At 45.7% G+C, this 22,721-nt stretch overlaps 1 protein-coding gene across 5 annotated transcripts in view; it reads right to left on the bottom strand.

The window, feature by feature from the left end:
• The window catches only part of LOC142464326 (uncharacterized), a 51,286-nt gene that overhangs the window by 2,722 nt on the left and 25,843 nt on the right, over window positions 1-22,721 (bottom strand). For 2 of the 5 annotated variants that reach the window (XM_075567820.1, XM_075567819.1), the window contains one exon: window positions 19,284-19,323. The exons of 2 other annotated variants lie outside the window; for them this stretch is intronic. The gene's annotated coding sequence lies outside the window, so the exon portion shown is untranslated. Of the gene's footprint in view, window positions 1-196; window positions 387-19,283; window positions 19,324-22,721 lie in introns of all 5 variants that reach the window. One more of the 5 variants, XM_075567821.1, reaches the window with a different exon arrangement.

Genomic DNA, 22,721 nt, shown 5'->3' with positions numbered 1-22,721 from the left:
ACAGAAGACAAAAGCAGCTGGTTGAATTCTGAAGTGTATAGGGATATATTGTCTGCTCAAATTCAGCAAAATTCAGCAAAGTTGATTGGATGGCGCTTCACTTTACAGATGGACAATGACCCAAAACATACTGCGAAAGCAACCCAGGAGTTTAAGGCAAAGAAGTGGAATATTCTGTAATGGCCGAGTCAATTACCTGATCTCAACCCGATCGAGCATGCAATTCACTTGCTGAAGACAAAACTTAAGGCAGAAAGACCCACGAACAAACAACAACTGAAGACAGCTGCAGTAAAGGCCTGGCAAAGCATCACAAAGGAGGAAACCCAGCGTTTGGTGATGTCCATGCGTTCCAGACTTCAAGCAGTCATTGCCTGCAAAGGATTCTTGACAAAGTATTAAAAATGAACATTTTATTTATGATTGTGTTAATTTGTCAAAATACATTTGAGCCCCTGAAATAAGGGGACTGTGTATGAAAATGGTTGCAATTCCTAAACGTTTCATACAATATTTTTGTTCAACCCCTTGAATTAAAGCTGAAAGTCTGCACTTCTATTGCATCTCGATTGTTTCATTTCAAATCCATTGTGGTGGCGTACAGAGCCAAAATGATGAAAATTGTGTTAGTGTCCAATTATTTCCGGACCTAACTGTATGTATATTACATAATCAGATACATACAAGATAGGACAAACATGCACAAACAAATACAAAGAAGTAATGAGGGCCCTGCTCATGAGAGCTTACAATCTAGAGGGAATGAGGGACAATGTTCAAACAAGAGGTATCTGGCTGAAACTGAAACCTGAGGTCTGAGTCTACGCCCCAACTGACTTAGGTCTCTGTGGCATCCATGCTCTCATTAGTTGGCAGTCCTCCTCCATAGCTTCCGGTGGAGACCGAGATCTATGTAAAGAGCTTACTATTTCCTGATCCTGACGTGGAGGTGAACTAAGCAGTGTGCTCCAAGGTTGTACCGGAGACACCTGAAAACGAGACTGGGAGCCTAACCAACCGGGAGATTTGAAAGTGCTCTCTCGCGAATTGCACCAGAGAGGTCTGGGCAGTCTCAATCCCCACAGCAGTGGAAGCAAAACCCGGGTAAACATTGAAATTGGCGCCTGGCACCTAGGTAGCTAGGATTCCCCCCTGTATTCCCTGATTTTGTGAGTAAAAGATCTGTTTGTGATTTTGTGCAGTGCTTGCTGAATCCGACTGGAATAAATACTCTTTATTTAAATGCTTTGTCCTGTCTGGTGCCTTGATCCGGGTGTTAAGTTCTGGTCTCCTGTCACAACTAGGGTTTTACATTTAATTCTAGAAGCTATGGAAAGCAAGGAGGAGATGGAGGAGGAGGAGGAGGAGAAGGGGCGACTTCCATTTTAGTAGTGTCACCAGTTGTATATATCTCCTCAAATCTTTCTCCAATTAAATTCGGGAGAAATGCCTGTGCTGCAAATGGAGCACACCTAAGGTTGCTTGGTAGACATGCTAATAGATGTGTAAAGTATGTTTAAATAAGTCCCACCCCACAATTCCTAAAATGATTTCCATGCAAACTATATAAAATTGATGAGCCTAAAGCACCATAATGACTGGAATGGTGTCAGACCCAAAAGGACTAGAATCCACAACCACTGCTTTTCTTGGCAGCTCGGGTTCGGCACATTGCTGATCGGGTAGACAGATTGTTGGGGGGGGGGGGGGCTGGGATTGACCCGACGGTCTTGGTACACATTGGCACCAATGACAAAGTTAGAGAAAGCTGGAGGGTCCTAAAAAATGATTACAGGGATCTAGGCCAAAAGCTTAAGGCAAGGACCTCCAAGGTAGTATTTTCTGAAATACTACCAGTGCATTGCGCTACCGCAGGGAGACAGTCAGAGATCAGGGAGGTTAATGCATGGTTAAGAAAGTGGTGCAGGAAGGAGGGGTTTGGGTTTTTAGAGCACTGGGACTCCTTTTCTGAAAGGTGCCATCTATATTCTAGGGACGGATTGCACCTCAATGTAGAGGGATCTTCTGTGCTAGGGGGGAGAATGCTAAAAAGGTTGGAGGAGATTTTAAACTAGGATGGAGGGGGGAGGGGAATGAAACAGATAATGAACTAAATGGAATAGATGAGGATACAAGGTGGTATGGAGGTAGAATGGGGGCAAGTGCAAGTTTGACAAGCAGTGAGACACCCATAGTAAATACAGATAATACTAGAAAACTTCTAAAGACTAAACCAAGTGGGAGCAGAAAGGAAGGAGCAGATAAGATTATAGTACAGGCTAAAAAAAAGTTAAATGCATGCTTGCTAATGCAAGAAGCCTGACAGATAAAATGGGGGAGCTTGAATTAATAGCTGCAAGGGAGCAGTATGATATCATAGGCATTACTGAAACATGGTGGGATGAAACTCATGACTAGACAGTTAATTTAGAGGGTTATTCTCTTTTTCGGAAGAATCGAACAAATAGAAGGGGAGGTGGAGTATGTTTATATGTTGAACCGGATCTAAAACCTATTATAAGGGATGATGTCTATGAAGGGAATGATAAAAATGTAGAGACTTTGTGGATAGAAATTAGCACTGGAGGTAAAAGTATAAAGAAAATGTTTGTGGGAATATGCTATAAACCACCAAATATCTGTGAGATTGAGGAAGCTAAAATACTTTTGCAAATGGAGAAAGCATCAAAACTAGGTCATGTTTGCATAATGGGTGATTTTAATTATCCAGACAGACTGGGGCAATGAGATTAGCGTTACAACAAAAGGAAACAGGTTTTTGGGGTTGCTTAAAGACAATTATATGACCCAAATTATTGAGGAACCAACCAGGAGAGGGGCAGTTCTGGATTTGGTCATATCAAACAATGTAGAAGTAATAACAAATATTCAAGTCCTGGAATATTTGGGTGACAGTGATCATAACATGGTCTCATTTGAAATAAATTATCAAAAAACAGATAACTTGGGTTCAACAAAGACTTTAAACTTCAGAAAGGCAGATTTTTAATAAACTGAGGTTTAATCTAGTAGTAATACAATGGGATGATGTTTTTGCGGGGAAAAATGTAGAAGATAAATGGGCGGTCTTTAAAACATTGTTAGAAAAGCACACTTATCATTGTATACCCTTGGGTAATAAGTATAAAAGAAATAAGTCAAAACCAATGTGGCTAAATAAACAGGTAGGGGAGGAAATGGACAAGAAGAGGAAGGCGTTTAGATTCTTTAAGTCAGAAGGGACGGAGACATCGTATCAGAATTATAAGGAATGTAACAAAAATTGCAAAAGGGCAATCAAATTAGCAAAAATGGATAATGAAAAAAGGATTGCAATAGAAAGTAAGGTCAACCCCAAAAAGTTCTTTAAGTACCTTAATAACAAAAAAATGAGAAAAGAAAATATAGGACCCTTTCAGTGTGAGATGGGTAGGCAGATTATTGGAGATAAGGAAAAAGCTGAGGTATTAAACAAATTCTTTGCCTCTGTGTTTACCAGGGAAGAATCAAGTTCAATAGTAGTGTCGCAGGAGGAAGCCACAACCTCCATATTAATGAACAATTGGTTAACTGAGGAAGAAGTTCATAAGCGACTTGAAAAAATTAAAGTAAATAAGGCACCTGGCCCCGATGGCATACATCCAAGAGTTCTCAAGGAGTTAAGCTCAGTAATAGCAAAACCATTATATTTAATATTCAAGGACTCCATTTCCACAGGCTCAGTACCACAAGATTGGCGTAAAGCAGATGTGGTGCCTATATTTAAAAAGGGAGCTAGATCACAACCGGGAAATTACAGACCTTTAAGCCTGACTTCAATAGTAGGGAAACTACTTGAAGGTTTAATACGGGATAATATTCAGGAATACCTAATGGAAAACAAAATTATTAGTAATAGTCAGCATGGATTTATGAAGGATAGATCTTGCCAAACTAACCTTATTTGTTTCTTTGAGGAGGTAAGTAGGAATTTAGGTGGGTATTCTGCTGGAGGCAGTGTGTCAGAGCACAGCCATAAATGATCAGGAAAGCAGCTTGTGGTTAAAAGATATTCTTTATTCGGACATCATGGTGCAGTCAGGAAAATGGAGGGAGCTCTTACGCGTTTCACGCCTCGTTGGCGCTTCGTCAGAGAGTGAAAAAGTAATGCTGGGACCCCCTTGATATAGTGCCTCTCATTGCGTTTCAAATTGCTCACAGCCGCGGCTCGATTGGCCGGAAGTGACGACACCGGAAGTCAGGAACCGGATGTGACGCGACGGGCTCCATGCATGGATGGTTTGTTTACAAGCTATGCTTGTAGTCATGGAGATCGCAGCGTCATCACTCCGTAGCAATGGGGAAATCTTAATTACAAACGGGACGTTTGTAATTAAGATTTCCCCATTGCTACGGAGTGATGATGCTGCGATCTCCATGACTACAAGCATAGCTTGTAAACAAACCATCCATGCATGGAGCCCGTCGCGTCACATCCGGTTCCTGACTTCCGGTGTCGTCACTTCCGGCCAATCGAGCCGCGGCTGTGAGCAATTTGAAACGCAATGAGAGGCACTATATCAAGGGGGTCCCAGCATTACTTTTTCACTCTCTGACGAAGCGCCAACGAGGCGTGAAACGCGTAAGAGCTCCCTCCATTTTCCTGACTGCACCATGATGTCCGAATAAAGAATATCTTTTAACCACAAGCTGCTTTCCTGATCATTTATGGCTGTGCTCTGACACACTGCCTCCAGCAGAATACCCACCTATCTACCACTTTTCCGGATGCACGCCACCAACAAGAAGAAACCAGGCTTTTTTCATGTGAGTTTATCCTTTATTCTATTTTGGAGGTATACACTAGGGTGGTTCAAGCGTGTGTGACATTGTCCTCATTAGGAGTGATGTGATGGAGCTTAACACTCTTCATTCACAACACCTCTAGGACTTCAATATATATGTCCTCTACACAGCGCTCACCTACATACCCAATACTCACCTGTATATTAATAGCCTGCATCAAGACATCTTCTATCAAGAATATCTGTATTGACATTGTTATTTTCATTATCCATAGTCATTTAGAGCACTATTGATGAACTCTGTTCTTCTACTGCTGTAAGTAGGAATTTAGACCAGGGTAATGCAGTTGATGTGGTCTACTTAGATTTTGCAAAGGCTTTTGATACAGTTTCACACAAGAGGTTGGTGAGCAAAATAAAGAAAATTGGACCCAGTAATAATATATGCACCTGGATTGAAAACTGCTAATAGATGTGTAAAGTATGTTTAAATAAGTCCCACCCCACAATTCCTAAAATGATTTCCATGCAAACTATATAAAATTTATGAGCCTAAAGCACCATAATGACTGGAATAGTGTCAGACCCAAAAGGACTAGAATCCACAACCACTGCTTTTCTTGGCAGCAGATCTAGCAGTGTGAGATAAACCAGCTAATGGGTAGGACTACTGTAACAGCATACTTAGTTTTGAGCTATACATCTAATTTAGTGCTCACTCATATGTATAAAGCACTTTTCTCCTCTGTCCCAGAGGGATAGAAATGTGTGTGTGTGTGTGTGTGTGTAAGAAAAAATATACACGCCCCCATAGCGTAATAAAAAGAAGGGGGAGGGAAACAAGTGCACTCATAAGGGAAGGAATTTAAAAGGAGTTTGAAATAACTCCTCTCATGAGGGATAGTAGAGAAGGTCCACTGAGGACTGAATCTAGCAAAGTCCTGAATGAAAGGAAAGTCCTTGATTAGAGGAGATTCAAAATCTAGCGGGCAAAAACCATAAAGAGCATCTTCATAGAAAATGGTTAAATAATGTCCCTCTCGGCCAATTTCACGGCATCAGGAGAAATTGTTCTTGTGAGAGGGACTTTCTTTCACAATCTAAAGCTTTGAGTAAGAAGTTTACAGATAAGGGTTATGATGGACAATTGGTCCTGGACTCCCTGAGTAAGGGCCAAGATATGGACCGATCTGCCTTATTGGACGATTCCAGGGCCAAAAGAGTTAGGAAGCAAAATTCTGATTATAACCAGTCAAGGGAGTAAAAGATTTGGGGCTCCAAAGTTTATTACTACATTTAATCAATCATACAGTATAAGTCCATTCAGAAGATTCTAAACAAGCACTGGAATATTCTTGTGTGTGTGACGGGAGGAGGTTAATAATAAAGGTTAAGCCCTCTGGTTACCCCTGAACCCGTGGGTCCCTGGTAGTTACATAAGCACCATAAGGCCTTGCCCTCGCTGCCTAATACAGCGTACGCTGTGGCGGACGCTGCGCGCACGAGAGCCCTCCCCGCAATGGCGCCGGGCCCGCTGCGAGGGGGGGCCGCAGCGCTCGCGCGAGAGCTATTCCTGCTCTCAATAGAATTGAGAGCAGGACTCGCGTCGAGCGATTATGCACGCCCCCCGGCGGTTCAGCCAATGAGGACGAACCTGCCGGGTGACGTCATGGCCGCGCCCCCGTCACTCCTCCGCCACGCCCCCCCCCCCGGTCTCTCCTCCTGCAGTGAGCTGCAGACCGGGGAATCGGCTGAACGCGCCGCCAAAAGCGCGGGAGCGCGTTACAGCGGAGAGACCGGGGCCTTAGCCTAAGCCAGGGATAATACATGTGGAAAATAATGTGACCCCTGCTTTTTCTATTTTCATGTTCCCTTGGCCCCAGAACTGTGAGATTTCTTGGGCATCAGTGTGATGTTAAGGGGGTAACCAGGCTCTCAATAAAGGTCAAGCCCATTCATGGTTACCCCTGATCCGTACATATATAAGGTTTCAAGAAAGTTAGCTCTTGGACCATGTATCATTGTATCTTTCAATGCATGACTTGTAATAAAAGATATTTTTTGTGTTTTTATCATTCAGGGCATGTTAGCGAGCAGGGACTGCTAGGGCACGAGTGTGGCGGTAACGGAGTTAACCAGGCTTATAGTAAAGGTCAAGCCCGCTTGGTTACCCCTAATCCGTGTTTTGGGGTCCTAGAGTGTCAGGTCTGGGGCCCGGCCATTGTGTATCCATTACTGTGACTGTGTGCAAAATATGAGACAATTGACATTTTTGTGTTTTTACCTTTTCCAGAGGTGCTGGGACCGAGAGATTTTAAGGAGGTAAGTTTCAGGCTGGGTTTGCCGGAGAAAGTTGTTACAGATTGTGGCTAGGTATCGGGGTTCTCAAGTTATGAGTTACCCCAGAAATATATCTGGGAATCAAGTGAGATTCTCAGATACATGGAAGCCCAGTGCCCAAGGCAGACCCCCACCGTGAAACCATTCTTGCGACTCACCACTAGGATGTCCTGCTTCAGCACAGAGCAGGAAAAGGTAAAAATGGGGCACAGAGTTTCCTAATATAGAGGAAGTTTGTTTTATTAACATGGGGACACAAGAGGTTAATGAATCCCCACACTCTGAATCCAGGATAGGGGTTCAGGGGGGAAATCATATCATGTGTTAAAGGTATGAATTATGGTAGCCTCGCTCAGGACAAAGCGGAGAGTTTATTGGGGGGCAAGGAAAATGTTTAATTCATGTTAGAATAAAAGAGTGTACGTTAGGTTTTAAAGTATAGCAGGGATGGGCTAATAAGTGTAGCAACAGTTAAGATTTTCACTCTCTCTCACCCCAACAGACTTAGTACATGTTAATACAGAATTGTGGAAAAGTATATGTTATGGAAACCAGTATATTTGTTAAGCAGCAGTGTTTTAAGATATGGTTAACCTTTATGCATTAAATTAGACAGGATCTTTAGTCTGCAAAGACCCAGTGGGGGGCTGAGGGCTAATCGTTCAAAGGGACATTTGGCCCAGAGGTGCGATCTGTTTGTCAGCAGGAAAAGGCTAAATAAGCACTCAATATTCGCAGCTTCAAAGAGTCCATTTAAAACGCAAGGAACTAGAGGTGTGAATAGTTGTTAGTCCTTCCATGCTAATTGAGGCCCGTATCCTCAGATCAAAGAAGCGATGTGGCCAAGGCCAGACTTAGGGGGTTTTGAATAGTGAGTGGGCAAAATGGTGGTTCGGGCACATGTTCTTTCACTACTCTGAAGCCAGGTGACAGGTGGGGGAAGTTTTTAAAAATCGGTGCAGTGAGTGAGGAAAGTTAGTTCTAAGAGTTTCATACAGTATAAGAGTTTCATCAGTTCCATCTTGTGTGATTCACCTGAGATTCAGTCCCATTTGAGAAGTTCCAGCTCTGAGTAAATCGTCTAAATTTCTCAGAGGATAAGTGATCAGAATTCAACAACAAGAGGCTACAGGAAGGGGAAGTAGCCTGGAATATTTTGCTGTGTGTTTGCAATTAGGGAAGATTCGTTTTGTTATCCCAGTTTCCAAAGTGTGTCTTTTTACTGTATTTTTGTGTAACATAGTTGTGTACGTTCGTTATGTGAATAAACGCAATTTATTTTTATCTCTCTGCTTGCTCAATCAATGATCCCGGTAATTAAAAGTCTCAATAAGCTTGGTCTACCGTGACAACGAGTTTCAAGGTGGATTTTGCGGAGGAATTGTTGTAAGAATGTGCCTAGGTAGTTGGGGAGTTGTTGGTTCCCCTAAAAATGTACCCGGGAATCATGCCTAACTCCTGGATACATGTAGGCACATTGTCCCGGCAATATCGCCCCTTGAAAACGCTTGCGCATCTCACTGCTAGGGTTCCCTGCTTTAGCATAGCCCATAAAGGTAAATGAGGCACAGAGATGAAAAGTGTCCCTGTAGCTGAGGGGATCCCTAGGTAACATAGGAGTACCCCAGTTAGCCCAGAACCAGTATTGTCTTCATGGGTATCCCCAACCGTAGATAAGGTTGTGGGGGGGCTCTCAGAGTCCCATCTATGTCCAAAAGATAGCGTGTGGGAAATAAAGGCTGATAGAAATAAAAGTATACCTTTCTATTCTGTTCCCCATACCCAGTGACTTAGGGATCTATTAAAGTATATTTTATTAATACATTGCAATGTACTGTTGTGTACTGTAAGGTAGTGGGGCTTTCGGAACCGGTGTCCCATAGACTGCCAGGGCTACCAAGTTTGTGCCAGTAAGTTCTAGTGGACATCAGAGTTAAAAGCAGCAAGAGGATGCCAGAGGTGTGAAAAGCAAATGTGCAACAGAAAAAGGCTGAGTACCTGTGACGAGGGGAGGATTAATCAGGCCTAAAATAAAGGTTATACCCGGCTGATTAATCCTGACCCACAGTGGGAAGGAAGGGGTTAAACCGATTTGCTATGCATTACTGTGTTTGCCTTGTCCCAGACGTTTTTATTCCCCATTTGCAAGCCATTCCCTGCTTGCTATGTTAAAAGTCAAAATGCATTGCTTGCTATACCTTCTAACCAACACATGATGGCGTAGGAGAGCCCAACACTAGCCCTGATTGGAAAAGCGTGGCAAAAGCTTAAAGGGCTGTGTATGAGATAGCGCCGGCATTTCAATTAGAAATGCTAACTCTAGAACGAAAGCACCAAGAAACCTGCTTTTTGAGGTGCAAGTACAGTAAAACACCACATGCATATACATATAAAATTACAGTTATAACACAAACACAACATGAAGTTTTAATAAAGTGTGTAGAAACTGCAGATTTTAAATATAAGGCAGGATTTATTCTGTAAGTCCGAGGAGGAATTCCTCGGACATCCAACTGTTATATGGGTGAATGAGCTGGGGGTATTTTCATGGCTGAGCTTCAAAGGAGGGTCAGGGATGAAAAGACCCAGAAACCCATAATATATACACGCCCAGCATTCTGAGGTAAAACAGATGCCAGGCTATTGACACCTCTGGGTCAAAAATCAGACTCAGCGGCACCAAGGTATGGGAGTATCCCAGGTATGCTAAGTGGCATGGGTGTCAACCGGACCCATGCGCTCTGCCCACCGGACAGCTTTTTTGGCCGGTCTTATGAACTGTGGGCAACCCGGCTATTGGTGGGTTAAATTGTTCCCACAAGGAGATTGGATCCACATGTTAAAGATAGCTTTGGCCAGTCTATAACCGTAGCTCCCGAAGTATCCCCAGTGTGATTCCTAAATTTTGATTCATGATGTAAAGACGCAAGACTTTGTTCCAGCACAGCGGCAACCGGTCCCGGAGAGAAGGGGTTAATAACAGCGCAACCAAGGATTTGCCCCAAACTTCGGAATTCGTTAGCCCTGGTGACTCTGGAACGAATTCTAACGAATTTGAACAAAATTCCTTGAGGTGGCTGGGATATTAGATTGGCTACTTGCGATCTGGCCACAGGACCTTTAAATTTAGACTGCATTTCTTGCGCTTACAAGCAAAGGAAAATTTATTTTGTTCCCTTATTACAGTAAGTGTTGTTTTAATTGTATTCTGCAGATGTTGTGTGTTTGTCTATAAAGGAAATTTTATTTTGCAACTTGTTCTGTTCAATCGAGTACCCATTAATATAAATGTGTTGGTAAAAGTTGGTGTCCATAGTGACAGTACCCAAGTCTGGTAATCAATGGCAGTCGTCCAGGGCTGCCAATTGTCCTGCCAGACTTGGAGGAGCCTGTCACCACAGGTGGCATTGAGGGAACCAGGGACGGAGGTGCCAACATGCACATGTCCCTTGGTTCATTCAGATTTCCTGCTAACCCGGCTTTTTCTACCAGCTTGTCTCTGATTGGCTGCTTGAGAAAGTTCCCGTGCTCTGATTGGCTGTAGTATTTTGTGAATGGAGCTCCAAATACTATAAGGAGCGATGCACCAATCAGATTCGTGTCTCCAGTAAGAAAGGGCGTGGACGTGATTTTCAAAAGTGCTCTTGCGTGAATAGCAGAGCACCGGCTTCAGTTTTCAACCTGAAAAGCCTGCCCGAAAATATTCTAAGTCCAGCTTTTTGCAACCAAGTTCTCAGAAAGAACATAGCGGTCACAGTTGGGATTTCAAGCCGACTTTAGTTCTAGGAAGTTTGGTACTAAGTCCCAGTCAAGAAAAACCAAGTCCTCCGGAGAGAAGGGAGCGGTGGTGTGTGGAACTTCACGCCGATTTGGGTACCAGGAGATTCCGGGCTATGTCTCCGTCAGGGGAATACTCTTATTTAGGGTTCCCTGAACCTAAGAGAGTCTAGTTTTTGACCCCAGACTCCCAGGAGGTGTGTCTTTTCGTCTGTATTTTGTGTTCCACTGTGTATGTGAATTTATGCAAATAAATTTACAATTTATTTCACTATCTTGTTTTGCTCAATGAATGATCCTGGTAAAAAGGTGTAAATTGCCTGATCTCCCGTGACAGGCTTATTTACTGGTGGCAGAGTGGGATCATTGAGCTTTATGTTTTAAAATCCTCAAAATAAGTTGTGACTTAAACATGTTACACAAAGCAGAAAAAACACAGGTTCTCTCTGTCACTTAGTTTAGTGCCACCAGGCGAAGATGGACAAAAGGTCAGGTCGCTATCAGACCCGGGACCGTCCACGAATTATAACCTGGTGTGAGGGATATTGACTACCAACCGCTGGTCAGGCAAAGACTTTGCTGGAGAAGGACCTTGAGAGACATGAAACGAGTATAGCTTCACCTGAGGCGTGCATAGCCTCACCTGTGGATACAGGGGCATCAACTTCGGCCAGGGAAGAGGAAGATTGTCCACCCCTGGAGGAGTCGGAAGAGGAAGGCAGAGAGGAAAAGGAAGCGGATGGTGAGCATGATCCAGGGAGTGCAGCCGTAGTAGCCCTGGTGGCTACCAGTCTCCCTGCGACAGGGCTTACCGCTCTCCTCGCCACCTGGGTAGAGTGGGTCACCTTCGAGCAAAGGCTACAGATACTTGCAGTTTTTCAAAGTGTGCAGCCCACAAGACCTTGGCGGAATCCTGACGAGCCTCCCCTATCTAAGGTGTCACACTAGAGTTTCAGCAAATTTGTCGATGGCACGGATAAAATTGACAGATTCCTAAAAATATTTGAGAATCAGTGTAGAGGGAGAGGGGGATTGGCCTGGTATTAAAGGGGTTGCACCCCTTTGTTACGGGTAGCTCACTCTATTCCTCTAGCGGGACATAAAAGGGTCAACAGAACGTGAGCCCAGCTATTGCAGCGTTACTACTGGCCGGGGGGCGTCCCAGGATGTGGGCACTTTCTGCCGCTCCTGTGACGCCTGCCAGCGGGTAGGTAATGTGGGCGACCGTGTGAAGGCACCCCTGAACCCACTACCGGTAATAGGGGAACCTTTCCAGAAGGTAGCGATGGACCTTGTAGGACCCCTTATGATTCCTAGTAGGTCAGGGAAGCGCTACATCCTCACAGTGGTAGATTTTGCCACCCGGTACCCTGAGGCGGTAGCGCTTGGCACCATAGATGCCAGGACAGTAGCGGCAGCGTTACTGAACATCTTTGCAAGGGTAGGTTTCCCTAGTGAGATCCTAACCGATCAGGGGTCGCAGTTCATGAGTGAACTGTTACAGTGTCTCTGGGATGCATGCGGTGTACAGCACCGGCGCACTACCTCTTACCATCCCCAGACAAATGGATTATGTGATAGGTTTAACGGTACCCTGAAGCAGATGCTTCGGACCTTTATAGGGACGGAGGGGAAAGACTGGGAGATTCATTTACAGCATTTGCTGTTTGCCTACCGAGAGGTACCGCAGGAATCTACAGGCTTCTCCCCCTTCGAGCTACTATATGGCCGCAGGGAACGTGGACCTCTGGACCTATTCCGGGAGGGATGGAGAGGCTACTGATACTGACGCTTCAGTGATCGAATATGTAGTAGATCTCCGAGACCGGTTAGAGATGCTCATGGGGGTGGCCCAGTACCACCTCAGGGCTGCTTAGACCAAGCAGAAGCAATGGTATGACCGGAATGCCTGTAGCAGGGAATTCATCCCAGGACAGCAGGTGCTTGTTATCAAACCCACTCGGGAGAACAAACTGATGGCTGCCTGGTCGGGACCGTACTCGGTTATCCGAAAGATGAATGAGTACAACTATGTTGTACAACTATGAGTACAACTATGCCAGAGAGGCATAAGACATACCACATTAATATGTTAAAGGAATACAGAGCACAGAGTATGGGAGCAGTGATGGCGATTTGTAGCCCACTGCTGGAGGATCCGGCGAGCAATGCTCTGCCTGATCTTCTAGGGGAGGCTAGGCAGGGAAACACGGTGGAACAGGTGGAGATAGGGGGGCAGTTAAGTGCTAGGCAGAAGAGAGAAGCCAGGGACATGCTAGCTAAATATAGGGCTTTCTTCACTGACATGCCAGGGAAAACACACCTCACAGAACTCCCAGTGGACACAGGGGACCTGCGACCTCTGCATAAGCACGCTTATAGAGTGTCAGCAGAGGTCAAGACGAGTATAGAGAGGGAGATAGAGGAGATGTTGACCCTAGGGGTAATTACACCGTCCCAGAGCCCTTGGGCCAGTCCGGTAGTTCTAGTTCCTAAGAAGGACAAGACCACCCGGTTTTGTGTGGACTACCGCTTGCTCAACGCCGGGACGGTCTCAGATGCCTATCCCATGCCCCGCATGGATGAGTTATTAGATGAACTTGCGGGGGCAAGGTATTTGACCACCATGGATTTCAGCAAAGGCTATTGGCAAATCCCACTGACCCTGGAGGCTAGGGAGAAGTCAGCATTTATCACCCCAAGTGGCCTCTATGAATTCTTGGTGATGCCATTTGGAATGAAAAATGCCCCGGCTACCTTCCAACGCCTGGTCAACCGCTTACTGGAAGGGATGAAGAGTTTTGCAAGGGCTTATCTAGATGACATTGCTGTCTTTAGTAACTCCTGGGAATCCCATTTAGGACATGTAGCTGCAGTGTTGGCTAGGATTAGGGAGGCTGGGCTTACCTTGAAACCTACAAAGTGTATGGTAGGGATGGCAGAGGTTCTGTACCTAGGGCACAGGGTGGGTGGAGGGCACCTCAAACCAGAGCCAGCCAAGGTAGAAGCCATAGTCCAGTGGCCTGTTCTAAAAACCAAGGAACAGGTCATGGCATTTTTGGGCACCGCAGGGTACAATAAGAAGTTTGTCCCACAGTACAGCGCCGTGGCCAAATCCCTGACTGATCTGACCAGAAAGCAACGGTCTGTGCTTATTACCTGGTCTCCTGTCTGTGAAACTGCATTTAAGGCACTGAAAACTGCCCTTGCTAGGGCCCACATACTGGCTTCCCTGGACTACACCAAACACTTTCTCATACAAACTGATGCCTCGGACTTTAGCATTGGGGCTGTGTTGAGCCAGGTGGGGGAAGACTGCAGAGAACACCCCATGGTGTACCTCAGCAGTAAACTGCTCCTCAGGGAGGTGGCATATGCCACCATCAAAAAAGAGTGCTTGGCCATTGTGTGGGCACACAGAAAGCTTCAACCTTATGTGTATGGGCGGGCTTTCACGGACATTACTGACCACAACCCCCTGAGTTGGCTGCAGAGGGCATCAGGGGTGAATGACAAGCTATTAAGGTGGAGCTTGGCTCTTCAAGAATTCGAGCTCACTATCCAACACAAGAAGGGTAGTGAAAACAGCAAAGCTGATGGACTCTCTCGTCAAGACTATCCATCTGAGCCTGAGTTCATTAATGGTGCCAACGGTGACCCACTCCCCGTTAGGGCCAGTGGGCCACAGGTCACCCATTAAGAAGGGGAGGTGTAGAGGGAGAGGGGGATTGGCCCGGTATTAAAGGGGTTGCACCCCATATGGCCATCCACTGACCTCACTGGGGAGGCAAGGGGTTAACTGGACTGCGGTCCAGTAATGTGTTTTTACCTTGCTTCAGTACCCAAATGTGCATTTCCCTGTAACAATATATTCCCCCCATTCCAGTGTCTGCACCAACACTCACACTGGGATCCATTCGGGAGGAGAAGGGTTAATAGTTAGGAAGTGATTATAGCCCTTTGTTCCATGTTCCCGCCTTTACAGGCTCCATTTTGCAGCTCCCCATAGGTCGCCATTGCAGCTCCATGCAATCCAATGACGAATCCGGCGGTTTGAGCCCGTTTCCGTAGAAACTGGATAATAGAATTTATCCTATCAGGTGCATCAGAGTCTTTTGTATAGTAACCGCTGCAAGTAACAAGTCTATGTGTAACCTTTAGCCATAAGAAAAGCAACTGGCCCAGCTCAGGGCACCAAGTGTTGCATGCACTCACGGTTTGGGGAGTAATAATGCCTTGATGAGGTCCTCAGTGACTGTGTGGTTGCACCGCCAACCCTGTTGTGACTGGACGTCATGTGGGGCGGTCGCGCGACCGGCAGTGTTCTTCTCTGATGTCAGTAGGTGGGGACCGGTAGGCTCCCTGGCTCAGCTGAGCTGCTGGTCTCTGGTCTCTGTAGTAGAACCGCTACCTCTGGCGTGTCAGCCGTATGATGCGAGGCGGTCACGTGACCCGCGGGACTCCCCTCCGTGTGCAGCGGCTACCGGTGTGCAATCCAGCAAACGGCAATATGTGGGCTCCTCCAGCAGCAGCGGGAGAAATGGTGGAGCACAACCGAGGAATGAAGCAGAGTAAACGTGGTGTGGTGACTTCAAAATTTTTTATTCAAACAGACAGGTGTAGCTGGTGGATCATCTGACGCGTTTCAGCCCTAGGGCCTTTGTCAAAGAATGATCCATCAGCATAAGGGACACATAGATAAAGGCAGAATTAACACAGAACACCTGCACCAGATAGAAATCAGGTGAGGTGGGTAATCAACCTAATAACCATGTATTAGGAACATAAAAACCGTTTAAAAACAGTGCCAGCAATGCATCATGCATTCCATGATTACATAGGTATAACAATAGTAAAGCAATGTAAGCCTTTTGACAATTAACATGAATAAACATGAATAAATATCAACGTTGTGTGTACATGTGGTAATTGCATGGCAACAATAAAATACAAAATGGATTAAAATAAACAGCAGTCTGTTTTGGAACAATGTAATTCAGTGTATTATGTATGATGTATAGAGATCTCTGTTCAACATGATAATAAATGGACAAGGACAAGATAACAACAACTTGTTGAGAACTTATTTATAATAAAGAAGGATATCTGAGCAATGGGGGTCTCATTTCTTTAGCCCCACACAAAACTCAGGGCGCCGACATGTCTACTAGACCTGGATCTGATCAGGAAACTCTTTGTCTGTAGGTGTGAGTTATAGCACTTACAGACCACTCAAGCCCTTCTTTTCTCCGCCCTAATGTATACAGCTAGGGTGGCTGAGCCTTTGATCAGGGGGTCTGTTGTAGACAATAGGTCGCCCCCCTGAGCATTTATTCCACAGATTCAGAAATCTTCGCGGGCTTTAATCCCCGCTTTGAAATACAATCTAGTTTTTAATATCAAGACATATTCAAATAATCCGTTCTGTCGGGCCGAGCGGGCTGAAATTTGCCAGTCCCTCATGCCGGAGGTGACTCTCCACGGTGGCCAAGTTTCAGCTCGCTGCGACCTTCCAGACCGGAGATACACAAATACAGTTTAAAACTCATTACTTTAATACAGGATTCTCCGCTCTAAAAATGAATCTCTGCTTTTCACTCCTTCCCATTGAAATCAACGGGCACCGCCGCTATAGGCTTCCAATGGAGCAACTCCGCCGTTGAGGTCAATGGGCTCCGCCACTATAGTCTTTCAATGGGGAAACTCCGCCATTGAAGTCTATAGGGCTTCTCCGCCATAGTCTTTCAATGGGGTAACGCTGCCATTGAAGTCTATGGGGAAAATCACACTTCTTTACAGTGGCTCAACAGAAAACAAAATCACTCAAGTTTGGTTTATCCTAAAAATTATGTGTGGAATCTGATCTGACCTCGCCTACAGGCCGCTCCGTTAACTCCCTCCCCTCCCCAGACAAACAGACTGTCTGAGCGGTTCAATGGTGCTCTGAAGCAGATGCTGCAAACCTATATAGAAGCTGAACAAGGAGACTCATTTATAGCATTTGCTGTTTGCATACCAAGAGGTACCGCAAGAGTCCACTGGGTTCTCCCCCATTGAGCTCCTATACAGGGTTCGTCGACTGCTTGACCTGTTCTATGAGGGATGGGAAGGGGAGACTACTACTACTGATGCTCTGTGCTACAGTATGTAGTAACTCTCAGAGACCGGCTAGACCGACTCATGGGGTTGGCACAGGCTAACCTAGGGGATGCTCAGATCAAGCAGAAGACTTGGTATGATCAAAATTCCCGTAATAGACAGTTGATCCCTGGGCAGCAACTGCTTGTTCTGAAGCGCACTCTGCAAAAAAACTCATGGCTGCCTGGGCTGGCCTATATACGGTTATCTGCAGGATGAACGAGTGCAACTATGTTGTACAGTTCGATGGAGAGACAGGAAAACACAGGACTTATATTAATATGCTTAAGGAGTACTTCCAGAGTGTGGCATCAGTGATGGCTATCTGTAGCCCACCGATGGGGGACCCGGCGAGCCAAGCTCTGCCCGACCTCCTAGAGGAAGCCAGGCAGGGGGGCAAAGTGGAGCAGGTAGGGATAGGTCCCCAGCTCGAGGCACCCCAGCGGGTGTAGGCACGAGCTATGCTAGACCAGTACCAGGATCTGTTCACGGATAAGCCGGGCAGGACCCATATCACTGATCACCCAAGTCCATATCGGGGATCAGAGACCTCTGCATAAGAATCCCTATAGGGTATCAGCAGAGGTGAAACATAATATAGAGGAGGAAGAAGAGATGCTGGCCCAAGGGGTAATTGTACCATTTCAGAGTCCTTGGGTTCCTTGTGGACTACCGGCCGCTCAAGACTCAATCGGTGTCAGATGCCTTTCCCATGCCCCACATGTATGAGCTTGTAGATGGGCTCGCGGGGGCAAGGTATCAGACTACCATGGGTTTTTCATGGGGGTACTGGCAAATCCCAGTGACCCAGGAGGCACAGGAGAATTCAGCTTTCATCACTCCAAGTGGCTTATATGAATTTCTAGTTATGGCAATCGGGAAGAAGAATGCCCCGGCTACCTTCCAACGCCTGGTCAATAGGTTACTGGAAGGGATGCAAGGTTTCGCAAAGGCATACCTGGACGACATAGTTGTATTTAGCAATTCCTGGGAATCCCATTTAGTGCATGTAGCTGCGGCGCTGAAAAGGATAGGAGAAGCAGGGCTGACACTCAAACCATCCAAGTGTCTATTTGGGATGCAGAGGTACTGTACCTCGGGCACAGAGTAGGAGGGGGCATCTCAAGCCATAGCCGACTAAGGTAGAGGTAATTCTCGAATGGTCAGTGCCCCTACATAAGCACCATAAGCTAGGGACCAGGAATAATACATGTGGAAAATAAAGTGACCCTTGCTTTTTTCTGTTTTCATGTTCCCTTGGCCCTAGAACTATGAGATTTCTTGTGAAATGAGGTTACAGTAAGAATTTATTAAAACAGGCATATCAAAGAGCCCTGGGCACAGACAGAAACTCTTTCTTCGCAACGAATACAAATGACAAAACTGATGATGGTAGAGTCATCAGATACGTTAGCACATATAATACCAAATGGAGAGAAATGAAGACCAGTTTTCAAAAGCACTGGCATATCCTTTTAAATGATGAGGACCTAGTGGAGACTTAAAAAAATAAACCATCCATGGTATGGAAAAGAGCCCAAAATATCGTTCATAGACATTTTCAGAAGAAGGGAAAAAGTAGGAGTAATTGGCTAACTGATCACAATAAAGGATCTTAGAAATGTGGCACTAGCAAGGCCTGCCAATTCATGATGACAAATGAGAAATTCACGAATAACGATGATACTAAAAATTTTGCTCAAAAAAATTTCATTAATTATTAAACCGGCTGTTTTATCTTTATGATTACATGTAAATGTGGCCTCAAATATGTGGGCAAAACCCGCACACAGCTGCGAAGGAGGGTGCTGGAACACATAGGATCCATCAAAAACTCCCATGATACATCAATCTCAAGACATGTGAGAGAACAACATGCAGGCAATACAGGGGTGCTCCCTTTCCAGGGCATAGATCGCCTATTACCAACATACGTACAGGTGATTGGGACAAAAAATTACATCAAAAGGAAGCAAAATGGATCTTTAATTTAAACACTGTCACCAAAAGGACTAAAAGGATTCATGTTTGCCCCATTTATAGAATAGACGGTTGGATGTTTAATTCATGATTGACAATAAGGACCCTCCCTCAAGTCTTTGTTTCTACATATGAGACACATATATGCAGAGTTCTTGTGTTATTATATACAATGTTATCTTTAATATCAAAGAAGCCTCTCTGTGTTTAGCACATGATCACAGAACATGTTTGAGCATTTTTTTATTATTTTAAAGTACTCACTGTGTCTATATGGCGCGGTGAAATCCGTTTTTTTTTCACTCTGAAAGCAAAAAGAGAAGTGTCAGCTGTCACCACAGCAACGGGGACGCTATAAAACAACGTCTCCCAGCGTGGTTACGTATCCCCAGAAGAAGCCGTGGTTACGGTGAAACAGCTGTAGGGAACGCTGCCTCAAGCATTTCACGATACATTGGAAACAGGGAGGACACACTACGCGTACCTGCAGGTTATGGTATATGTATTTTTTTCAATCAAATCTTATGCATTGTATGAACAGTGAGGCTGTGATCAACTGCAAACTATTTATAAAGGACAGTGTCAATAAGCGCAATACAGTGCTGCTATAATGAGTGCTACATTGGATGGGGGTATTAGCTTCTGTGTTTTTCTACTGAAAGGCGTTCTAGTTGATTGGATCCCAAAAAGGATGGTGTGTGCTTATATTTCACATTAATTTAACTACCAGTGGATTTCTAGAACAAAATGCTAATATTTATTTAGCATAACTTTCATTACCTACCAACACTGTTAAAGGAAATTAGAAAGTTATATACTTTCCCCACAAAAACAAAGATAATAACCCTATAGTGATGCTTTCAAATTGAAAATCATAATGGCCAATGTCCATTATCAAGAGTTACTACCAGGTTATACTATTTGAAGTGATTCTGACCCTGTAATTGAACCTAAAGTTCATAAGTATTGTGCGCTTAACAAAGTAATTCGTTTATTTTCAGACACTATCTAATAGTCTTACTACAGTCTCCTCTTTCACTGGCAATGTAATCCCCACACCCGCCCCCCTTCAGAGCTTAGCGGCGGTGGCTCAACTTTGGTTAGTCATTTCCTCTCCTCCCCTTCCCCCCCACTTCAGAGCTCGGCAGCAGCCGCTCACTGGGGGGGCGGGAGGGTTGTGATCCCGCGCCCCCTTCAGAGCTATCTGGTGGCGGATCACTAGGGGGGCAGGCGGGAAGGTTGTGCAGTGGCGGCTCACTGCGGGTGGGTTAGTGACGGGGTGCGGCGGAACGCTGCGGGTATCTCTGGGGCGGCTGACTTTGGGTGCGGTGTGTGACAGGGGGGGGGGGTGGCAGCTGACTTACTGTGGGACAGGGTGTCCGCTGCGGTGGCAGGCGGGAGCAGGGTCGTCAACAGAAAGCATGGGGCCCAGGACAAATGAAAAGAGCAGGCCCTCCCCCCCCAACCCATAGCGCACCTACCAGGGTAAAATATTTTTTAGCGCGCAACTTTAACTTAACTGTTTTCTTATTGTCATACAGAAAAAAAGATTACAATGTAACATGTTTATTTTTATATTTTCCACAAAAGACAGGTGACTGAGTGGGTGACAGTGACTTGACAGTGGGTGGGTGGATGACAGTGACTGAGTGGGTGACAGACTGGGTGGGTCACAGAGTGACTTTGACAGTGACCGGGTGGGTGACTGAGTGACTGAGTGGGTGGGTGACTGAGTGAGTGGGTGACTGTGACGGAGAGGAAAGGGTTAATACCTGATTTGCTATGCATTACTGTTGTTGCCATGTCCCCGCATTTTTATTCCCCATTTGCAGGCCATTCCCTGTTTGCGAGGGTAAAAGACAAGATGCATTGCTTGCAATACTCTCTAACCGAAACATGATGGCAGATCTTAAATGTAAGGCAGGAGGTATTTTTTTGTAAGTCCAAGCAGGAATTACTTGGACATCCAGCTGTGATATGGGTGAATGAGCTGGGGCTATTTTTATGACCAAGCATCAAAGGGCTGTAGTTATTTTTATGACGGAGCCTCAAAAGGCTCTCACAGATTTAGAGTCCCCCTGTCTAAAAGAGTGTCAATTATGAAAAGACCCAGAGACCCATAATGTATACAATACTGGCATACTGATGCAGAGCAGATGTCAGGCTAGTGACACCTTTGAGTCAGAAACCAGACACAGTGGCACCAAATTATGGGTGTAGCCCAGGTATGCTAAGTGGCATGGGTGTCAACCTGACCCATGCGCCCTGCTAACCGGACAGCCCATTTGACCGGTCTTATGAACTGTGGGCAACTTGGCTATTCGTGGGTTTTTTTGTTCCGAGGGGATCGGATCCACATGTTAAAGATAGCTTTGGGCAGTCTATAAATGTGGCCCCCCCAGGTATCCCCAGTATGATTCCAGAATTTTAATCCATGATGTAAAGATGCAAGACTATGTTCCAGTACAGCAGCAACCAGTCCAGGAGTGAAGGGGTTAATAACCACATAACCACAGGACTTTTAAAACCAAGGCTGCATTTCTTGTGCTTGCAAGCACAGGACAATTTCTTTTGTTTCAAAGGACAATTTCTTTCATTCCCTTATTCCAGTAAGTGTTGTTTTCAAGTGTATTCTGCAGATGTCGTGTGTTTGTCTATTAAGGAAATAAATCACAATTTATTTTGCAACTTGTTCTGTTCAATCAAGTACCAGAAATATAAATGTGTTGATAAAAGTTGGTGTCATCGTGACAGGCTTTTAAAAAACTGGTGGCAGCTGGTGGGATACTGATTGAACCTATATTGCAGTTTCCTGTGGGCTCTGTAATATAGTGAGGACCTTGTAGCTTGCGAGCTCCTCAGACAAGTAGCAACTGACACACACTTCTAAAGAGCACGAGAGACTTCACTGTTCCCTTCACCCGTACCCCGAAGGCACCATGAGCGATCACTCAGGAAGGTTCAGGTCGTGGACCAGAGAGAAAGTCGTGGAGAAATGTGCGGGGTATGGCTTACCGACAGATGGGCGGTCGAAGGCACAACTGGAGGAGGATTTGGAGCATCATGAGGACCGCAGGGTCCTACCAGAGGAGCAAGTCCCCGTAGCTGCTGTATTGGCTGACGCTATTCAGCCCGGAATGCAGGAGGTCCCTCCAGCTCCGGGGCTGCAAGGACATGAGGAGAGTGCTAGTGACCCCCCGGTCGTGGGTGGCTTGGCGCCAGGGGTGCGGATGAGGTAGCAGCTGCGGCTGTCGAGCGTGCCGTCCCTGGGCTCACTGCACTTCTGGCTACATGGGGAACGGGTGTTAGCACTGCGGAGCGGGTACATCTCCTGACAGCAGTGCTCAGAAGAACCCACAACTCCTACCTTGCAAACGGGGAACAAGGTCTTTCCCGGGCGGATCATCACAGCTTCAGCAAGTTCGTGGATGGCACAGATGACCTCGATGCGTTCCTGAATGTCTTCGAGACGCAGTGTTCCCGGTTCCGAATTCCAAGAAGGGACTGGGTGGTCAGACTGCGACCACTGTTATCTGGCAAAGCCAAACGGACTGTGATGGGTATTCCACGTGTGGATGCCGATGACTACGGTCATGTGAAAAGCAAGCTGCTAACCCAGTATGCCCTGACCCCAGAATCTTACAGGGGCAAGTTCCGGACGGGGGTAGTACTCCCCGGAGAGTCATACAGCACCTATGCCAG

The sequence above is a fragment of the Ascaphus truei genome, chromosome 12 (genome assembly GCF_040206685.1).
Source record: "Ascaphus truei isolate aAscTru1 chromosome 12, aAscTru1.hap1, whole genome shotgun sequence".
NCBI classification, from domain to species: domain Eukaryota; kingdom Metazoa; phylum Chordata; class Amphibia; order Anura; family Ascaphidae; genus Ascaphus; species Ascaphus truei.
This window is presented reverse-complemented; position numbering and strand designations above follow the sequence as displayed.